Raw genomic sequence first — 9,358 nt, forward strand, 5'->3', positions numbered from 1 at the left:
CCTAGAACTGATCATCTCATTTTAGCAGCGCCTACTGTACAGTCATGTCTGATATGAGAGCAAAATGCATTCTGGGACAAAAGCTCGCAAGTTAATTTTCTTAAAGTCCTATCTCAAAAATGTTTTTTATATAATTTAACTAAAGATAAATTATTGTGTTGCCATCCTCTAAAAAACTACCAATAAAAGATATTACAATGAAAAAATACATGATTTTATCTATTCATGCTCTATACCCATGCCCCCAAGGCTACAAATACCTATGTAAAGGTTATGGTCTGCATTAAAATGTAGCAGTATTATGTACAACATAATTTTGAGTAGTGGCAGTATGCAGCAGTCCATACAGTAGCATACCGTATGGAGTTCTTACCTTTCAGAGAATCATAGCACTAATGATTGTGAGAGAGAGAGACCTGATGCAACACGCTTGGTACGCTACACTTTTGTGGCATCGCATAAACAAACTTAAAGTATAAATTTAATATAACTGAATTCAGCTTAATAAAACATTCTTGAAAAAAACGTTCTGATCTTATATTAGAGCTAATTCTATTTTTTCTTCATTTTAATTTTTAAATCATCTCTTCCTGGCTGGAAACTTCTCGATTTGCTTATACTCTCATTTTCAGCCAACCTTTTTAAAACAAATCTGAAGCAGACCTGACGGGAAAACCGAGTGATGTAGTTTCCGTAACTGGCCTTTCGCATCTTTGGGCATTTAGTGATACATCAAAAACCACCTTGCAAGCTCGCATCTTTAATTTTCTAGAATTTCAAGGCGAAAGTGGGTAGTGAGATAGTGAATGGTACAGAATTTGTGTAAACATAAATTGCTTGAATTCTTAAATCTATTTATTGGTTATTGTTATATATATATATATCAATATATTTATTTTGAAGGTTTGGGGTAGACTGACGCAATCTTCTGAAGAATCAATTGATTTCCTATAGCCGGTTTGTGTATTGACTCGTGTTCGCTTCAAATTCTGTATCATTTACGATTTTGCTACCCATGAAAGTTTATTATAAGTTATGACTAATGTGTTGAGAGTATATGGGAGGTCATTAAGTACAAAGCCCATCAAGTCAAGTAGTCAATGATGACTTACCAGCTGTTCAAAATTAGGTGGGGTACGTGTCTAATGACAGGGAAGAAGCGCTCAACTGACATTTATGATCTACTCATCGCCAAAATCTTCCGGAAGACAATGCAAGGAAGAGGACCTTGATGACCGCCCAGGCCTATATAGATGAAAGAACCGTGAGTCACCACCAGTTTGTATGTCAATGAATTTGATATAGAAATACATAAAGTGCTGGTCAAATGAAAAGCAATACACGAGATGTTATGGATGAATAGCTATGCAAATGGCTTTGTGCTAACCCTTGGTATGAAATATTACCCAAGCCTGTGTCATTAGACAGCAACCACATTTGCTAGTTAAAGCTCTAATTTTCAAATAAATTAGACAATGCTATGTAAATACATGTAAGATAATATCATAGTTGTTAAATATAAATACAAACTTGTAAAAATCCATGATACGAAACCGAGTTTTAACCCGTTGATCCTTGCTCGATCTAATCAATGCGTGTCAGTAAACCTAGACAATATGTCCAGCAATCCGAAGTTATTAATTTTTTACCAAATATAGCTAAACGTGCTAACAATGCAATGATATTTGGTGAAACAGCAGTACAAAACGTCGGACAACCTACAGCAGATGTCATCAAACAGAAAAAAACAGTATGTCACCATTATTCGGGCTAAAACTATAAAAGTTCGCATGATGTTAAACACTCATTAAACATTTACAGATAATATTCATCCATAGCACACTCATCATCCTTTCATGACTCAAAATATACTGGAAATTTATATTTATTGTCATAAATTTCCACATTTGTATCACAGTCATTTATGACCTACCAACGAATGAGTCATATTGATTGTTTCGCGATATCATTCTAATAAAATGTGTTATTATAATGAAAGAAGTAGATAAAGATAAGTGAAAATTGTTACAAATGGAAGTGAAATTCAGAATCTAACATCCTGCGAAAAAATTAATTTTATTAGTTTTTGCTGTTGCTTAAAAACATATTTTGTAAACAGAACCATATGGAAGCCTGTATTCCGCCATTAAGGTTTCTGCCACAGCCTATGCAATTCCGTAATACCAGCTGTGAGGGTTCAGAGGGCTAACATTGATGAGATACTGCATTATTTACTGTTTTGGTTAGTATTGTTCCTTATACCTAAATTGTAAAAACAAATGAAAAATAATTTTCTTTTGTTTTGCAGGTACAACTACAAAAACATTGACAACAAGCGTGATAATCTCAAATCAGAAGATTGGAGACTAAAATTATAAAAACACTACACCATTCTATGTCATTTTAATTGAACAAGTTGAACTGACTGAAACATGCTACATCTCTGGTGTTTTTTTGTGTAAAAGCTAACTTAATACATGACACCAGCATAGTCAGCGTGATATTTAAATGCAACTATAATTATTTCCCGAGTTGCATTAGTCCATAGCAAGCATAGTTGCTGAATATTGCACATCTTTCAAGTGGAGTAAACCCAGCACTTATACATTCTGCTCAAAGAGTTCTTGTGCCAAATCTCAAACTCAGCAGTCAAAATTCTAGCCAGCAAGATAAAAATACTCAAACTTTTAAATATCAAGATTTGAGAGAAGATAATTCCCGAATTTCCAGTGAGTATAATACTACTTTTTACTAACAAAAGTCAACCAAAATACCATGAGAACAGTAATACACAGTGTGGGTAAGGTTAGTCGGCTAGGCTATTAAAAACTAGATGAAATCATAATTGTTATATACAGGGTTTAGCTTTATAAGAGGGTCAGTATGGTGTAATCTCAAGAGTTCAAAACTTTCAAGTTGGAAACATTTGAAAACATTGAAATCAATATTCAGAGGCTAAGCATGACACTAAACCACAAAAATTTTCATTGTAATGTCATGACCAGAGCTATATTGATTGCTAATTATGATTTTTGTTATGTGGGTCTACAGAAAAAGCTATCTTAAATAGTACTCCACCCTTTCCTATTATAATTAGTTAAAACAATATGATTTTTAAATTTCTTGTTGGCATGAGTAACAGTAACAAAATAACAAGAAAAGAGGACGTTCAGCTAAAGACTAAGACACAGTTGTTATCAAAATTATAGACCATATAATTAAACCCTGAAAATAAAATTAAAAAAGGAGTCACACTGTTTTATCTTGTCAGTACATACCTGCAACCAAAAGCAAGTCAGGCATCATAGCATCATTACGAAAAGCGATTGCAGAATCTACAGAAAAAAAAAGACAATTGATGGTGAGCATGCATTCATGTTGACCAAGATAAGTTAGTCAGTACATCACAAGTTAGACAAAGACACACGAGTAACGCATGTAAACAAGTGCCAGCGAGGTGTTGACAGTGGCTGATGGGATTAGCCATTTCTCTGAACTAAACAATCACCAGCCATGCTATTACATAATGCCATACACTCAGCTATACACAAATGGATGTTTAAATAATGCTAGCTACTAGATTATGACCTTCAGTTCTTGAACTGGGTAATGTCTGGCTCTGAAAGCTAAAGCTTGCAAGATACAAAAGGTGTCCCACAGCACATTGGAGAACTATCAAGCAAATTTAGTCATTGATTTTGCTAATGCTGCACACAAATTTGTTGCTAACTAGCATATTAATGTGTATACAGAGAGCTTAATTATTTTGCATGTATCTGTATCATGGTTCAAAAGCTAAGCTTGCTGAAAAATTATTTAGTAATTCATATCTACCAAAGCATTATAAATTATAGCAACTCTCGACTACTGCCAATCGCTTGACATTTCTACAGTTTCTTTGGTTTTTATGACTACAGAGGTTTTCTTGGTTTGCGATTAGGTTATCTGGAGTGTTCTTGTCCCTGCATGCACATATATCTTTTTGATCACTCAAACCTTATCTCTATCTCTTCTTCGAGTACATAGAACAGTTTAAGTATCGTTCAATATATATACTTAAATTGTAATTTTACAGGTGAAAATAACTTTTTATCATTTTGCAGGTAGAACTACAAAAAACATTGGCGACAAGCGTCAGAATCTCAAATAAGAAGAATGGAGACTAAAATTATAAAAACACTACACGACTCCATGTCATATTTAATTGTACTAGTAGAACTGACTGAAACATGCTATATCTATGGTGTTTTATGTGTACAACCTAAATTATTACAAGACACCAGCTTAGTCATCATGATATTGAGATGCAATTATAATTATTTTCATAGTTGCATTAGTTCGTAGCAAGCCTGGTTGTTGAATATCACACATCTTTCAGTCCCAGTAAACCCAACATTAATCCATTCTGTTCAAATAATTCAAGCACCAAATCTCACACGCAGCAGTCTAAATTCTAGCCAACAAGATAAAAATACTCAAACTTTCTAATTACAAGATTTGAGAGAAGATAACCCCATGAATTTTCAGTGAGTTTCACTGCTAGTGCCAAACCCTAATTTGTACTAACAAAAATCAGCCACAATACAATCAGGACAGTACTACACAGTGTGGGTAAGGTTATTCGGCTAGGCTATTAAGAACTAGATGAAATCATATTTGTTATAGACAGGGTTAAGCTTTATAAGAGGGTCAGTATGGTGTAATCTCAAGAGTTCAAAACTTTCAAGTTAGAAACATTGGAAAACATTGAAATCAATGTTCAGAGGCTAAGCATGACACTAAACCACAAAAATGTTAATTTTAATGTCATGACCAGAGCTATATTGATTGCTAATTATGATTTTTGTAATGTGGGTCTACAGAAAAAGCTATCTTAAATAGTACTCCACCCTTTCCTATTATAATTAGTTAAAACAATATGATTTTTAAATTTCTTGTTGGCATGAGTAACAGTAACAAAATAACAAGAAAAGAGGGCGTTCAGCTAAAGACTAAGTCACAGTTGTTATCAAAATTATAGACCATATAATTAAACCCTGAAAATAAAATTGAAAAAAGAGTCTCACTGTTTTATCTTGTCAGTACATACCTGCAACCAAAAGCAAGTCAGGCATCATAGCATCATTACGAAACACGATTGCAGAATCTACAGAAAAAAAGACAATTGATGGTGAGCATGCATTCATGTTGACCAAGACCAGTTAGACAGTACATCACAAGTTATGGTGTGTTTACACTGGCCAGGACCGACTCCGATTAGGTGCCAATACTCTGACTCAGACCGGTACCTCAGACATTTCACGTATGGGTGCCGACACCGACTCCCCTTTACATTGCAACGATCGAACCATTTTTTTCGGTACCAACAGCCAATCACAGCGCTTCGCCATTCTGACCTTCACCCAACCACGCAAAGACGAGTGCACATAAAAATCAACGCGTTTGATGTGGAAAATTATATACTAGTACTACACTATTACTACTGCTCCTACTACTACCGCTAGAAGCAACTACTGAATGCCGAATGGAATCTTCCGATGACGATTAGATTTTGTTGATGGCAGGATCAGCTGCGGGAGCTCTGACAGTCTGTATTATATGTAATTATATGTTTGTATATATTTTATGTCTATAAATATTTTATTATATGTGTTTTCCTTTTTATTATAGCCTTGTTACTCGTTAGGCTATCAATTGTCGTCGTTTATGTTGTCATATTAACGCACTAGCGGGCCTAATTATTGGCCATTTAAACATTGTTACCTGGTGTTCCTACTCGGTTCCGTTAGCCGGATCGGGCAATTTTATTGTATATAAGGGCGCAACGCTCACTTAGTAGACAGAGCGAATGGCCGTACGCTCCTCGGCTAGTAAATTTCCTTCGCTAATAAAACCTTGAATAAAATCACACTCAATTTATTTCTGTATGAAATAATTTAGATCGTGCCAAGTAAGAGCCGGCAAATTCCTTTAAAGTAGTACATGTAGTTGAACTAGTAGCAGTACTAGTAGTAGTCATACAACTGGCTATTCACTTTTAATTAATTTAAATAAAAGCTCACTATCAGAAAGAGCACTAGGGAAAGTTTAATGACAGTCTCCTAGCCTCTCATTAAACCTAGCCCTTTCGTTTCATAAACTTAGAACTGCCATTAAAGCTTAGGCTCATTTAATCAGAGGCTCCTAGCTTATGATTGGCTGATGAGCTGCTGGGATTCACCGGACACCGACTTTCAAATCAGCACCAACACCGATCTCTCTGCTCACACCTACCGATGCCGACACCGACTCATCAAATTGGTCTGTGCTCGACAAAATGGGTGACAAAATCGGCCAGTGTACACGCACCATTAGACAAAGAAGCATGAGTAATGCATGTAACAAGTGCCAGCGAGGTGTTGACAGAGGCCGATGGGATTAGCCTGAACTAAACAACCCCCAGGCATGCTATTACATAATGCCATACCCTCAGCTATATACAAATGGATGGTTAAATAATGCTAGCTACTAGATTATGACCTTCAGTTCTTGAACTGGGTAATGTCTGGCTCTGAAAGCTAAAGCTCAAAAGAGACAAAAAGGGTCCTGCAGCACACTGGAAAACTATAAAGCAAATTTTAGTCATTGATTTTGCTAATGCTACACACAAATTTGTTGCTAACTAGCATATTAATGTGTATACAGAGAGCTTAATTATTTTGCATGTATCTGTATCATGGTTGATTAGCCAATCAAAAAAAATGTTCAAAAGCTAAGCTTATGGCAAAATAGTCATTTTCTCTTAAGTAATATCTGCAACTGGGAATATTAATAATATCATTCAATAATATAAACATCCATGGTAAAAGATTTTTCTCATGTCATGCGTATCTAATATCCTTCACAAAGCCTTGTTAGCAAAGCTGATGCTACATGTAGTTCTAGCATTATACAATGTTGCTCATTTTACATCCATTTTTCGTCCTAAATTTCTATACTGAAAAATGAACTACTGCTAACTTTTGCCTTGCAATGGAAGCTTTGATAAGCATATGATACGGAAATAATTTTTGTATGAATATTACAATATAAATTACAGTCAAACATGGATAACTCGGCCACGGATAGCTCGAAAACATGGTTAATTCGAACAGTTTCTTTGGTCCGTTCCCACGTAATGATAAATTGCTATAGATAACTCGAACTCAACACTGTTAATTCGAACTGTTTTTTTGCCCAACAGCTACCGAAACGGCCTATTCAAAGCCATAGAGGTAAACTTCATCTTTTCGTAATTCATAAGCGTCGTTATTACCACCATCGGCAAAATATTTTTGTCAACGACTTTTCTAAAAGTTTGGTGAAATTTGATTTATACTGCGATACGATGAATAGCACGGGCTAGCCGGGTCACGCGCGCAAGAATTTTCGCCACGCACATACAAAACAGGAATCGCATGTTGTCTTGTATGTGCGTGGCGAAAATCCTTGAGTGCGTGACTCGGCTAGCCCGTGATGAATAGTTTTCCGACGTTGATTCCGTGTTGAATCAACGTCGGAATGTTGAATGTTTAAAACGTCTTAAAAATGTTGTAATTAAACGTATACGTTGTCTGAGCTACAAAAAACTATTCATCGTTTGACCTAAACACAGAATACGTGTGTACACTCAATAAGTATCTATTAAAAAAGCGTGAGTGATATAGAATGTACCGTAAAACCTCGTAAAACTTCTAATTGAACTGCCTCGGAGTGTTGCTCTTAACGAATCCCAGGTAAAGTAAGGTAATCTGCATAAACTTCAAGAAAAAACGGCAAAATTGATCATGGGTAAAACCCCAAAAGAAAAAAATGTCTTTTCTTTTGAGCATTTACACAACGATCAAGTTTTGCCAATGTCAATCTGAAAAACGTCCTGGCAATAACATCACCTCAAACAACAAACCAATCTCAAGTGATAGAAAAATCTCTATACTTTTTCATGAAAACGTTTTAAACTTTACATTAGAAGCATTTAATTTGAAACAAACCATTTGTGCTTTTGATTTATATTATAGTTTGTATATGTACATGTATCTACTAATAAATAAGTAAATATATGGACTTGTGACAGCGCTCTGATAACTTGAATGCTCTGATAATTCGAACACTTTTGCTCGGTCCCTTGAAGTTCGAGTTATCCATGTTTGACTGTATATACCATTTCACTATTCAGTTCTTAAACATCCTTCTGTAAACCATATTATTGAAACAGTTGCTGTACACTTTTGAATCCCTTGAAATCTTTAAAAAGTTGAAAAACTTATCATTCGCGACCTTGAAGCTTTAATGTAAAGCATGCATCTAGCAACCAGTTAGCAAGACAACATTTTTCTGTAATCCATATCTATGGAAACATTACCAAGGATAGCGACTCTCAATTCTTGCAAATCACTTGACATTTCTACAGTTATCTTCAGCTTTTAAAACTACATATGTTGTCTTGGCCTGCGCGGTCAGGTGAGTTTTTGTACCTGCATATTTTTTGCTCCCTATAACTTTATATCTAAGCATTCATAACAGCCTTTCTCTTCTTTGATTTTCTGCTTTTCAGATGTTATACGACTAACACATATATAAAGTCAGAATGACTGCGTTAAAAACATGAACATGAAATAAATGTTAGGCTACAATCATTCAGGCTTCTAATAAAAGTCCTAATTTTTTGTTACTTTGGATGAGTGACAACCACAAATTCTTTAGTTCAATGTAATCCCCAAGGCACATGGTAAGCCAGAGCTAAAGCATAAGCACACATACCTGCTACCTCCACTATCTGTCCTATTTCTTAAATAGAGTTTTAGCCTATCCTTGTTTGTCTAAATCAGAAACTAAAGCTAAAAGCCTGACTGTAACGAGATGGAATGAGGTAGATTTACAGCCTTACTTAGGCCTGGTTCAAACCAATATGGCATCTAAGACACGCGTGACAGAGTACCTGTTATGCAAGCGATCGCTCATGGACTACAAGCTCAGAGTGCGCGACTATTATGTCCTACAGAAAGAAATGTCGTCATTTGCGCAATTAAATTAATTTGATGCCCATACGCAGCTACACAATTTGTTTGCTTTCCAGCTGTTGGATACATAATGAGTCGAGATTACGCAGCTGTCCCCAAGTCTGAACCCGGCCTCACCTTAGCATGCGCAGACAAAGGAGTGCCTCACTGATAATTTCAAGATAAGATAAACTTCACTACAGGATTTGTAAATTTTTGATGGTTTTAATTTATACGCTACCACATGCACAATAATATATATATATATATACAATATATCATTATATTTTTAAAACAACAACTGCAAGAGACTTGCCAAATCATTAGTTCAAAAGGCAATG

At 35.3% G+C, this 9,358-nt stretch overlaps 1 long non-coding RNA gene across 1 annotated transcript; it reads right to left on the reverse strand.

The window, feature by feature from the left end:
* Nucleotides 1–3,295: 3,295 nt before the first annotated feature.
* On the reverse strand, nucleotides 3,296–8,916 carry LOC137404644 (uncharacterized). Its single transcript, XR_010979724.1, has 3 exons — nucleotides 8,779–8,916; nucleotides 5,090–5,146; nucleotides 3,296–3,335 (listed from the first exon to the last, which is right to left on the reverse strand). It is a non-coding gene; the product is annotated as an uncharacterized lncRNA (long non-coding RNA).
* Nucleotides 8,917–9,358: the final 442 nt, after the last annotated feature.

The sequence above is a fragment of the Watersipora subatra genome, chromosome 9, assembly GCF_963576615.1.
Source record: "Watersipora subatra chromosome 9, tzWatSuba1.1, whole genome shotgun sequence".
Classification (NCBI taxonomy): domain Eukaryota; kingdom Metazoa; phylum Bryozoa; class Gymnolaemata; order Cheilostomatida; family Watersiporidae; genus Watersipora; species Watersipora subatra.